The sequence below is a fragment of the Triticum dicoccoides genome, chromosome 6A (assembly GCF_002162155.2).
Source record: "Triticum dicoccoides isolate Atlit2015 ecotype Zavitan chromosome 6A, WEW_v2.0, whole genome shotgun sequence".
Classification (NCBI taxonomy): Eukaryota; Viridiplantae; Streptophyta; class Magnoliopsida; order Poales; family Poaceae; genus Triticum; species Triticum dicoccoides.
This window is the reverse complement of record NC_041390.1, coordinates 34,457,551-34,468,944: the sequence shown is the minus strand read 5'-3', so window position 1 is coordinate 34,468,944 and position 11,394 is coordinate 34,457,551. Positions and strand designations below refer to the sequence as shown.

The 11,394-nt window shown below is 41.6% G+C and overlaps 2 non-coding genes across 2 annotated transcripts; both read left to right on the top strand.

Annotated features, from left to right (window-relative positions):
* Nucleotides 1-4,085: 4,085 nt before the first annotated feature.
* On the top strand, nucleotides 4,086-4,246 carry LOC119319872. The gene has a single exon (XR_005154692.1). It is a non-coding gene; the product is annotated as a U1 spliceosomal RNA (small nuclear RNA).
* Nucleotides 4,247-10,658: 6,412 nt separating this feature from the next.
* LOC119319882 lies at nucleotides 10,659-10,819 on the top strand. The gene has a single exon (XR_005154702.1). It is a non-coding gene; the product is annotated as a U1 spliceosomal RNA (small nuclear RNA).
* The last annotated feature ends 575 nt before the right edge of the window (nucleotides 10,820-11,394 follow it).

Here is an 11,394-nt window from a genome sequence, read left to right as displayed (position 1 = left end):
TTTTTTTTCTTTTTTCTCCTCTCCTATTCATAGCCTTTGTCTTATATGATTTTGCTAGTTGCCTTGCTGGCCTGTTTTTACGTGTGTGTGTGAGTTAGTATTGGACGTGTGTATAATTATCATTGTATTATATATCTTCTTGATGCTTCATTTTAAACAAATAGAATTCATCCTTTATCGGAAAATGATCATGGGTGTGAAGCTATTTTTTACGACCTCATGAAAAAGATGAACATCTTTCTCTTTGCCGACCACTATGTAAGTTCCACAACGTCCCGGGTCTACGCACTTGTTTTGTTTTGAAACGTCAAACTGCATGAGTGATAGAGATCTAAAAATAAATGAAAATTATTTTCTGTTACAAATATTTTGTTTCGATAAACCATTTGAACCTCGTCCATCAAAGAAGCGGCCTCGACACGAAAATAAAACACAAAAAATGAAACCGGCCGTCTCCAGGAACTCGCCTCTACGATGCCTGTGGCGCGGATCGAAAGAAAAGAAGAATTAGGGCATACGAAAAGCACGAAAAAAACAGAGGATGAAAGAAAGCCATCACCATCTCTGTGGACAAAAACTCATGAGCACACCAAACAGAAGACAGCAGATCGAAAACAATCAAGTCTCACATGCGACTATCAGATCATTGACAATAACCAAAATTGTCAACAAAATAGTCAGGTCATCGAGAAATCTTTTTTTTAACGGAGGTCATTGAGAAATTTTAGCTAAGTAGTACTACTAATCATGCTCAAGTAGATTATACAATCAGACTGCGCGGCCTCCGACTCCTCCCGTGTCGCCCCTGCGCGGCGACCGGGGGGAACCCTAGCGCCGCCGTGTCCTCGTCCCTCCCCCGACCTCTCCTCCTCGCCGCCACCGGGGCGCGCCGCCGGGCAAAGCCCGGTCGGCGGCGGCGGCGAGATCTCTTCTCTCACGACTCGCTGGATCTGGCACGGGCGTATCACGGCGGTTTTTGGCGGCGCGCCGGCGCGGGCTTGGGGCGACGGCAGGGCTCACGCTCGCGGTTTCCTCTGGTGTGTGTGGGAGTCCGCTCGGGGCACGCGGCGGCGGCCCTCGGCAAGCGGTGGTGGGCGCTGGGTTCTCGGCGGCACTCCGGCGTGTGTAGGCGGTGGTGGTCCCTGTGCGCGGTCGGCGGCTCCGTCTTTGACCCGGACTACACGGGGATGGCGGCGGCCCGGCGTGGCCGGTGATCTGGATGCGGTGGTGCCGACGGCTTGTTGATCTGCCAGTGCTCCAGGGTTCTGCCTGGTGGTGCTGGTGGTGACGGTGGCCCGTGCACGAGAGTTGGATCCCTTCAAACTGATCTGGGTGAAAAATTGCCTTCGGTGTCTGCTAAGGCCGGCGGTGGCGGCGCTATCTGCGTCGTTCCCTTTTTGAAGGCATGGTCGTGAAGTTCAAGGCCACTCTCTGCTACCTCCGGTGGAAAACCTAGATCGAATGATCGGATGACGGGGCGCTCTGGTGTTGTTCCTTCCTTGGGGGCGTCAGTCTTGGAGGTACACACGTGATCGAGGGACCAGAGGACGGATTATTTGGTGGAGCGGTGATTCATCATACACACTGATGGCGACGGATCTTGACGGTGTGGCGCAGTGCAGATTCGAAGTTCGCCGTGGGAGGATGGACTCGCGCAGGAGGACGACGCTGTCGGGCGCTGTGGTGGCGTCGATGGCAGAGAGGTACATGCAACAATACAGCTCTGAAGATGGATTGATGGCAGGTGGCTGCGGCGGCTTCATACCCGGCAGGCATCCTGGTTGAGGAGTGCCTCAGACTAATAGGTGACCCATACCCGGCAGACGTCCTGGTTGAGACCTCAGGTCTTAGATGTTTAGGTTTGGTTGCGATGTCTGTTTGGTATTAGGTCCAGATTATCTGCGCCCCTTCATCAATTGGATAGGTGTAGCGACAGTTGTTATTTAGACGGTGACTTTAGTTTTACTGTTGTATAGCTTTATAAGATCTTATGAAATAATTAATAAAATGACCGTGTACATCATCCAAATGCAAAGGCAGGAGTCATCCTCCTTTTCTAAAAAAAAAAAGAGCGGTGCGCATAGGACATCCACCTCCAAGGGTAGATATCACCACCATCTTCTCGCCGCCCTGCTATGTTTCAAAGAAAAAAGACTTCTCGCCGCCCTGCTTTCTGAGTAATAGAATAAGGCCTCATCGCATGTATTGTCCAGGCGTTTGATGCACACGCTGTGACATTTCCTAAGTCATGCTCGTAGCGGCAAATAGATGTTGCGGCGCATGGGGGTGACCGTCGTGCGACCGATACGGGTCGGCTCAAGGACGACGTTTTTATTTCCTCCATTCCGAATTACTTATCATATATATGGATGTATTTAGATGTATTTTAGTTCTAAATACATTCATTTCTGTGACGAGTAATTTGAAACGGAGGAAGTACATATCAGTGTGCGTATCATATATTATAAAAGAACGACGACATTTTATTAGTGCTACAAGCCTTCCAATTTTTCTTGGTTTTTGGTTTCAATTTTTGTTTTGCTACTGGTTTTCGTCAGGTTTTCTGTTTCATCAGTTATCATTGTTATTCGCCTTTCTTATTTTACTTTTATTTTTTCATCCTTTTTACTGTTTACTTACAATATTTCTTTATTTTCCTCCGGTTTAGTTTCCTTTCTCCTTTTCATTTTAAATTTGTCTTTTCCATAAATATTTTTACTACAAACATTTTCCAAATATACAATGAGTGATTTATAAATATGTGTTGAAAATTTTTAGTATGAAATAAGTATTTTTATTTTAATATATGATGAACATTTTTCCAAGTACGCAACAAAATTTTAAGATGCACGCTAAACATTTTTAATACACAATGAACATTTTTTAACATATGATGTTCTCCAAATAAATGTTTAGAAGAAGCGAACCAATCTATTGTTGGATGGTTTGAAGGATAATGGTATCCGCATCAGACTTCAAGTCTCAGACTTGACATTGGTGCTCGCATTTTTTTTGGATTTATTTCAGGCCTTCCGGCGATGTGGGTTCAATGGGAGGAGATGTTTTCATCGACTACAAAGGTGTATATGGCGACTTCGTTAATCTAAAGGTTGTGTCGGCTCAGTGTCTCGAAAGTACTCATAGAGTCATAGGGATAGGGTGTGTGTGCGCGCATGTTCATAGAATGGGTGTATTTACGTATGTCTGAGTGTTTGCGGATGCACTATGTTAAAAAAAATGTTTAGAAGAAGTCACAGTACCATTACCAATATTTGATTTACTTTTAACAATACTTTTATAAACAAATTTTAAACTTATATAACCCAGTTTAAACCTGTTAATTAATGTATATCACTTTTCCAAATAAAAAAGCGAATATTTGTAGGTCTAATAAAAAGGCGAAATAATAAACTAAAAGGACCGCTCCCCTTTCAGCCCATATTTTTTTTGAGGGGTCCCTTCCAGCCCATTTAGGCCGGTACTGGTGTTTCCACGCATAAAGCGTCAATAGGACTCGGGCCGTCTGGTCTGCAGCCGAACAACGAGGCTGGTTGGCCCATGGAAGTCTATCGGGCCATGTGTGGTATTCAGTTCGAATTAGCCCACATCTTTGAAGCCAAGGCCGGAGGACTGATGCGCTAATTACCCGTTATTAGTACCACCTCGCTTGTTACAGGATGATGATGGAGGGAGCACCCTCACTATATAATCAGCCCCTAGTGCTCCGTCGCAACATACTTACCTTTTTTTTTTTTTGAGAAAGAACATCGCGCTTTATTTCATGTGTCAAAATTCAAAGGGATACAAAGGTGATCCGGAGGATCAATGAGCCACACATGTCGACCACTATCAAGAGTAGTAGCCATTCTAGCTAGTCTATGTGCCTCACCATTATTCGCGCGATGCTCGTGGATGAGCTCACAGCTCTGGAAATTCCGCTTCTTGTCGTTGATCTCCTGCACAATCATGCAATACTCCCCGAGATGGCCTGGATTCTTCAGGTCGTTGATGACTCTCAGACAGTCCGATGCAACGCGAACTTTGTTCACGACCAAATCCTCGGCCAAATCCTCGGCGAGGGCAACATACTTACCTGGACGGGGTCTATGGCCGATCAAGAAGGATCATGGCCTAGGCTAGTGGCCAACATTGCACTTGGTTGGAGCGCTGGCCTATCATCTTTCTAAGTGGGAGAATGAACGTCGTAATTTGTGATAGAGGGGGTACGTGTTCGCGCGGCCCCTACCAAATTTTAAATTAAATTTTTTGATGAATATTTGTATAAACTTGTAGGTTTTACATTATACATATATTTAGGTTAGATTTTGCGCAGTATTTCGCATTGATTTTGTAAAACATGTCCCAAGTGTAAAATACTACTCCCTCCGTTCCTAAATACTTGTCTTTCTATGCATTTCAACAAGTGATTACATACGGAGCAAAATAAGTGAATCTATACTCTAAAATATGTCTACAACATCCGTATGTAGTAGTCATTTGAAATGTCTACAAAGACAAATATTTAGGAACGGAGGGAGTAAAATTCATGATGCGGTGATATAATGAAGGAGAGGATTCGTCGCTTCTCTACTTCATATATGTGAGGACCTCTGTATGTGTAGTGTGATTTTTATCATTAATATGGTTCAATAATTTATTATTTTGATTTGATATTTTTGGTGTAATACAACCATCAAACCATCGATATCTTTTGTCTTGATTTACATATGTGTTGTCATCTGGAACGGGATCAGATGGCGAATCCTGCTTCTTTTTGCACTCATCTGACTGCGTTTCTTCGCTCCATCTTTCTCTAAAGGGGTGTTATAATGATCTAAAATGTCTTGTATTAGTTCTCATGCATTTAGACTAATGGACGAAGATGACACGGATGCAGAGAACCTTATTACACGCATGCTCCTCCCAGTACTACAACTAGCGCACAGCAGAGACATAAATCTTTATTTGAGAGAAGGCTTTCAGCTTCGGGCACAAGCAAAGAAAATCACAACATCCTCAAGTACACGAGCAAACTGTGGTTCTTTTTACAGGAACAGCCTTTATACAATACATTGTTCCTGGCATCAAGACAAATCAATTCTCAAATATGTAACATCTCTACTATTAAAGGAGAATCGAATGTCGTGATGGTTCGACCTCCTTCGATACCCCCACCTCGTTCGACCCCCTCCCACCTCGTTCGGCCTCCTTCTTAACTCCAGACGTGATGTTGTCGCCTCGCGGTCGCAGCGATATTGAGGGCGACAACTTCCTCGATCCTCCTCTTCACGCGTCGCCGACTCCCATGTGATGTGCCGCCAACGATCTCCACCGGCGCGGTGCCGGCCGCGACCTCCCCACACGAATAGGACGACGAACACACTTCTTCGGATCTAGGTGGTGACATCGACCATGCAGTGGCTGGTGCAAAAGCTGGAGGAATCAGGAGAGGCACATGTCAACGGATGCGTGGGCGTGGGGCTGTTCAGGGACGTACGCGGTGGGCGACGGCCGGCGGGTCACTTCCAATACGGCGGCCTTCCGGCATGGTCGCTGCACTGGAGGAGAGGAGTAGCAGCGGCGGCGCCTAGCTGGAAGTACCTGACCAGCCGCTTGACACTATTCCTGAACCATGGAGCGGTCATCCTCTGCTCCCAGGTACGTTATCCAGCCATTCATGTCCACTAACTCATCTTTTTTCATTTAATTCTACTCTAAAATCCTTTTGCAAATTAAAAGTGCACTCTCCTGAGTAAATCATATTTTACTGCCAGACCTGGAACACACACACTTCTACTAAATGATCCGCTGCTGATATGAAGTTATGAAAGTGCAGACAGATTATTTTTGCACACAAACTAAGCCTCCCAACACTACATCCCGTCGTTATTGATTGTGACTTCTGCAGCTTGCTGCGTGTTTTTATTCAAACTACCTCACATTGTTTGTGCCTTTGCATTGCCCTTGCTGCTGCAACGTGCCCCCAGGTTCTCCTCTCCCATGGCAGGGACCAGCGAGTGGCAACGGATGAGCGGCGCAACAGACAGCAAGAGATCGGCTGGGGGCAACGGACGGCAGGAGGCGGCGGGACCGTGCGAGGAGCAGGTAGCCGGAGGAGGTCGCTGGTGGAGGTCTGGCAAGTGGCGGCGGCATACAGGGCTTATGGTTTGATGTTTGTCTTTTTACCTATAGCACTGAATACTTATAGCACTGAAGTTCATGTATAAAAAACACCCAGGTCTGCTTTTTATTGTGATTATGCAAATTGCACAAAACTTGAGTTGTCCTATTTTGTAGATGAAGTGGAATTGAAATCATGTGTTACTGTGAAGAGTTGAAGACATAGTGGGTTGCTATATATCTCATAAAGTAATTGGCTTGCATTATAATTATATATTCAACTTCTGCCTACTCACCCACAAGGATTTGCCCTCTTGATGCAAGCATGCACACTAAGCGTCGAATCAAGAGTAAAAAGGAAAACATAGTATACCTTTCTATTTACTTTGGGATGGAGATTTTCTGTAGTTAGAAATTCCGAGCTGCACTTTTTCCGTTCAAAATCTTTTTTCTGGCGAATTGTACTGCTGGTACTGCTTTTGCAAAATCATGTTACAAGGGCATAACCCAGTGGGTGAAAATCAAGCACGAAGAGCTTTTGTACTCCGAGGCAATCTTTTGCAGTGTGAGCCACGGTTTTGTTGCTTCCCCAATAGCAGGTGCGGCTTGTCTCAACCACTAATTTATACACATATTTGTCCGGTAAAACTTTTTTACCATTTGCAATGCCTGGTGCGAGTGAACATGTGTCACACTATGTTTTATTCCATTAAATGATGTAGGGAAAAGGCATTGTAAGTTTGAATAATTTCATTGTAGCAAAATAGGTTGACCCCACCCCAAAATATTCATGTTTTCATCAGATACAATTTTCCAGTATATAAAATGATTCTTAAAAATGGCAGGGTATGGTATTTGGCGTGTATAACAATACTGTTACAATCAATTTTCTTTTAAGAAATTTATGATGATAGGTCTCCATGTTTTATTTCCAGATTCAGGACCATGTGTGATTCTCACATTAATTCAGACACACAATATTAACCAAAGGGATTAAAGTTTCCACACTAAGATATACTCCCTACGTAAAGAAATGTAAGAGCATTTAGATCACAACTTTATTGATGTAAATGCTCTTATATTTCTTTACAGGGGGAGTACATTATCTAAACTCAAGTGGATATGCTAGGTTCGCCTTTCTCTGCAGTTTAATACTATGTTTTGGTAGGTATCAGTCGCCTCGTGCTAAACTTGGTGCTTAATGATCAACTAGCTAGAACAAAGTTTCATAGCCTTCCAGATTTATCAAATCGACATTATTAATAGGATAATTCCTGCTAGACATGTTATTCTACTGGTACATGTCATACAACAAAATTCTTATGTTTTGGAATGAGAAAACATTGAATGGAGGAATTATGCAATTCATGTGGTATGGTCATCACTCATCAAAGGTTTTCTTCTTCATCATGACATGTGTTAATGTGCAAATCACAATGTTATTTTCGAGGTTTGCAAATAAAATTAACCTGGATATATCACATCTACAGAATACATTATTTTGAACTTAGTGAGCATAATAGTGTTTTGTTACTGTAAGGATAATTCTCCACTGTTTTGCACATAAATCACACACCTTAAATCATGAAAACCACCAGCTAGCTAGCAGACCTAACTGTTGAATATAACCAATGTGACACGATGATGTGAAGAAACATAAGCATAAGAGTAGTGATATGCAAAATCAGTCAAAAATAACAATCGAACAAGCTTTTGTTATAATCATAGTAACTAAAAATATTTTGGTTTACTTGCATCATATAATTAGCTACTCCATCCATCCGGAAATACTTGTCATCAAAATGGATAAAAGAAGGTGTATCTAGACGTATTTTAATTCTAAATACATCTCTTTTTATTCATTTTGATGACAAATATTTTCGGACGGAGGGAGTACTTTATATATTCCTTATATATGTTGTTCTGGAACATGGAGTTATAGCTCGTCTTGATTGGATTTTGTATATAATTGTATATAATTCCGTTTGGCTTTAACAAAATTGTTCTGAGTGTTTTGCTTTGTTTGGCAAAGGCTGCTCCACTGGACAACAGTTGTAACCTTTCAAGTTTGGTCGTTGCTCTATTGTTATATATTCTACTTTTAGTTGATTCCTTTTTGGTCCTTATTACGGTTGTTCTTGCGAGAAGCTTACTCGATCAAGATGTAAGAGATATGACATTTGCCTTTGTTGCGCTTGGATTTCGATACATGGTTATGCAAAATAAAGGTTTTTATTTTCTTACCTATGCTGCCCACCACATCTTGGTTTATGCATAGTTTTTGCTGCTTGCATGTGACAGCCAGCAGCAGGTGGGTTCTATTTTTCTCTACATTCAGTTGGATTATGTTCTGTTGTATTCTGAAGTACCAAATATAGGTCATTCACGAATGTATGATGCAACATCATATTGGCCTTCGTACAAGTTTGTTATCCAAGTATCTGGTGTCTTCAGAACGTACACATGCCTCTCCTTCTCCCGTCCTATGTCTATCTATAACCTTGGTAATGTCACTCCTTCGATTTAATATTCAAAGTGCTTTCTCTAAATTTGTATGAAAAAACTTAAATATAAACCAACCTTCTACCGGAGAATGGTGTGTGGGCTTGGGGTGAAGCCAAGCGAAGTGTAGTCGAATTAGGCTTCCTTATATAGTGTCCGAATTCTACCCTTTTATTCTGAAAATAAAAATTTAAGATAAGATTGAAAAAAGGAGAGTTGTGGTCGCATTCCCTTTCTGGTGGTATTAATTAAGGATTTCAGAAATTGTGATCGCATAAGTGCTTAAGTAATGGCAACACTGGGCGAAAAAGCAAAGTTGTTGCCAACTAACCCTCCTATACACTTGTCCCTAGCAATAGTGCGGGTATATTTTTGTCGTAGCATCATAAGCGGCAGCTTATCATGTTAACTGAAACTATGTGGTCAAACGTAGAGCGATGGCACCAGAGCTTGAGCAAAGGAGTGGACCGAGATAAAAGACATGGAAGGGATAGCAACGTTTGTCTGGTGGAGAGAAATAAGATTGTGTTGATAAAAAAGTAGAACCAATGGGATGAAGCGGAACAAACATGTTGAAACATTGCTCGCTCTTTTAGACGTGGGACTCATAGATGGAATGACTGGAGTATGAATTTAATATGTCACCTAAATAAAATACATCTAAAGCAGCAGTATTATCGTGTCCCGTGACAACGTACGGGCATTCAACTAGTGTTATATAAAAGCTTGCTCTGGTCAGTGATTGCCTCTTATAGTCACGGTTTTCATGATATTTAGGAATATCCTTTCAAACAGAAAAACAATATTCAGGAGTGACGGACTATTGATGAAGATGTTTGGGGATTTGGTACATGTCCTTGGCGCAGTTGAATAGGTTAGGGTAATCCCTCAGGAGCTTCTTGTTGCACTTGAAGTGAACAACATAGACCTGGAGAAACAAACCGTGGGTCAAAAATCAAAATGTATGTTTTGACATGGAAAGTCGTAGCATTAGATTTTTTTAGCGCGTGATATGGTTTTTGCTAACAGAAGTTTGGACGAATAGTTTGATGCATGAAACTGAAATTTAAGTGGATATTCTGGATATAAAATGCACATGTTGAATTTAATTACCCCCTCCAATTCATATTAATTGTTATTCACCTTTTCTTATTTCTTTTTCTTTCATAATTATTTATTGATTTATTTGTTTGTTTTATCATTTTTAGTGTTTTATTTACTTTTTATTTATTTTTCCTCCATTTTTTGTTCGGTTTTAGTTTCCTTCCATTTTTCATTTTTTTATCTTTTCTATATATACTTTTTGTACTATGAACATTTTCAAATAAACAATGAATGTATTTTCAAATACGCATTGAATATTTTCAGTATATAAGAAATTATTGTTATTTTAATATATGGTGAACATTTTCCATGTACACAACAATTTTTTTAAATGCAGCCTAAACATTGTTTGAATACGCAATGGAGATTTTTTTAACACATGATGACTTGTTTGGAAATATATGTTTAAAAGAAGTCACAATACCGTTTCCGATATTTAATTTGCTCTAAAAATACTTTTTATAAACATATTTTTAAATTTCTATGACCCTTTAGCCTGTTAATTAATGCAGATTTCTTTTCCAAAAGTTTTTTAAAAACTCATGAAAATAAGAGGGGCGCTCCCCTTCGAGCCCATCTGGGCTGGTACGGGCGTTCGCCCAACTATTTGTCGCATAAAGAGAGCGAAATAAACTAAAAGGGCCGCTCCCCTTGCAGCCCATCTAGGCTAGTACAGGCCTTTGCCCAACTATTCAGGTCACAGGCAGTGGAGGACCCGGGCCGTCTGGGCCGCAGCCGAACGACGAGGCTGGTCGGTCCATATGAGTCTATCGGCCCATGTGTAGTATTCAGTTCGAATTAGCCCACATCTTTGAAGCCGAGTCCGCAGGACAGATGCGCTAATTACCCGTTATTAGTACCACCTCGCTTGCTACAGGATGATGGAGGGAGCACCCTCACTATATAATCAGCCCCTAGTGCTCCGTCATAACATACTTACCTGGACGGGGTTTATGGCCGATCAAGAAGGCTCATGACCTAGGCTAGTGGTCAACATTGCACTTGGTTGATGCGCCGGCTTATTATCTCCCCAAGTGGGAGAATGAATGTCATAATTTGTGATAGAGGGGGTACGCGATCGTGCGGCCCCTGTCAAATTTTAAATCAAATTTTTGATGACTGATGTATAAACCTGTTAGTTCCACTATTGTATGTACATTATATTTAGGTTAGATTTTACCCATTATAAAAGAGATAGAACGCCTATTTTTCAGGGAAAACAAAGTGTGTTTTCACATTGATCTTGTAAAACATGCCAATATCACCCTTTCAGGAGCGTGGAGTGCACTGCAGTTATATGATGATGGACAGGAGATGGTGCAGGCGCATTTCTTAAACTTCCATCATTTTTCTACCCCGTCCATGACTTTTCCTAAGACATTTTTTGAGCCGTATGGAATATTTGTGAAAGCCTCTGTATGTATGGTGTGATTTTCTCATTAATATAGTTTAGTAATTTCTTATTTGATTTGATATTTTCTGTGTAATACAACCATTGGTATCTTTTGTCTTGATTTACATCTACTGTGTTGTCATCTGGAACGAGATCAGATGGTGAATCTTGCTTCTTTTTGCACTCATCTGATTGCATTTCTTTTAAGGGGTGTAATTCTCATGCATTTAGATTAATGGATGAGAACGACACGGATGCAGAGAACCTTTATGACA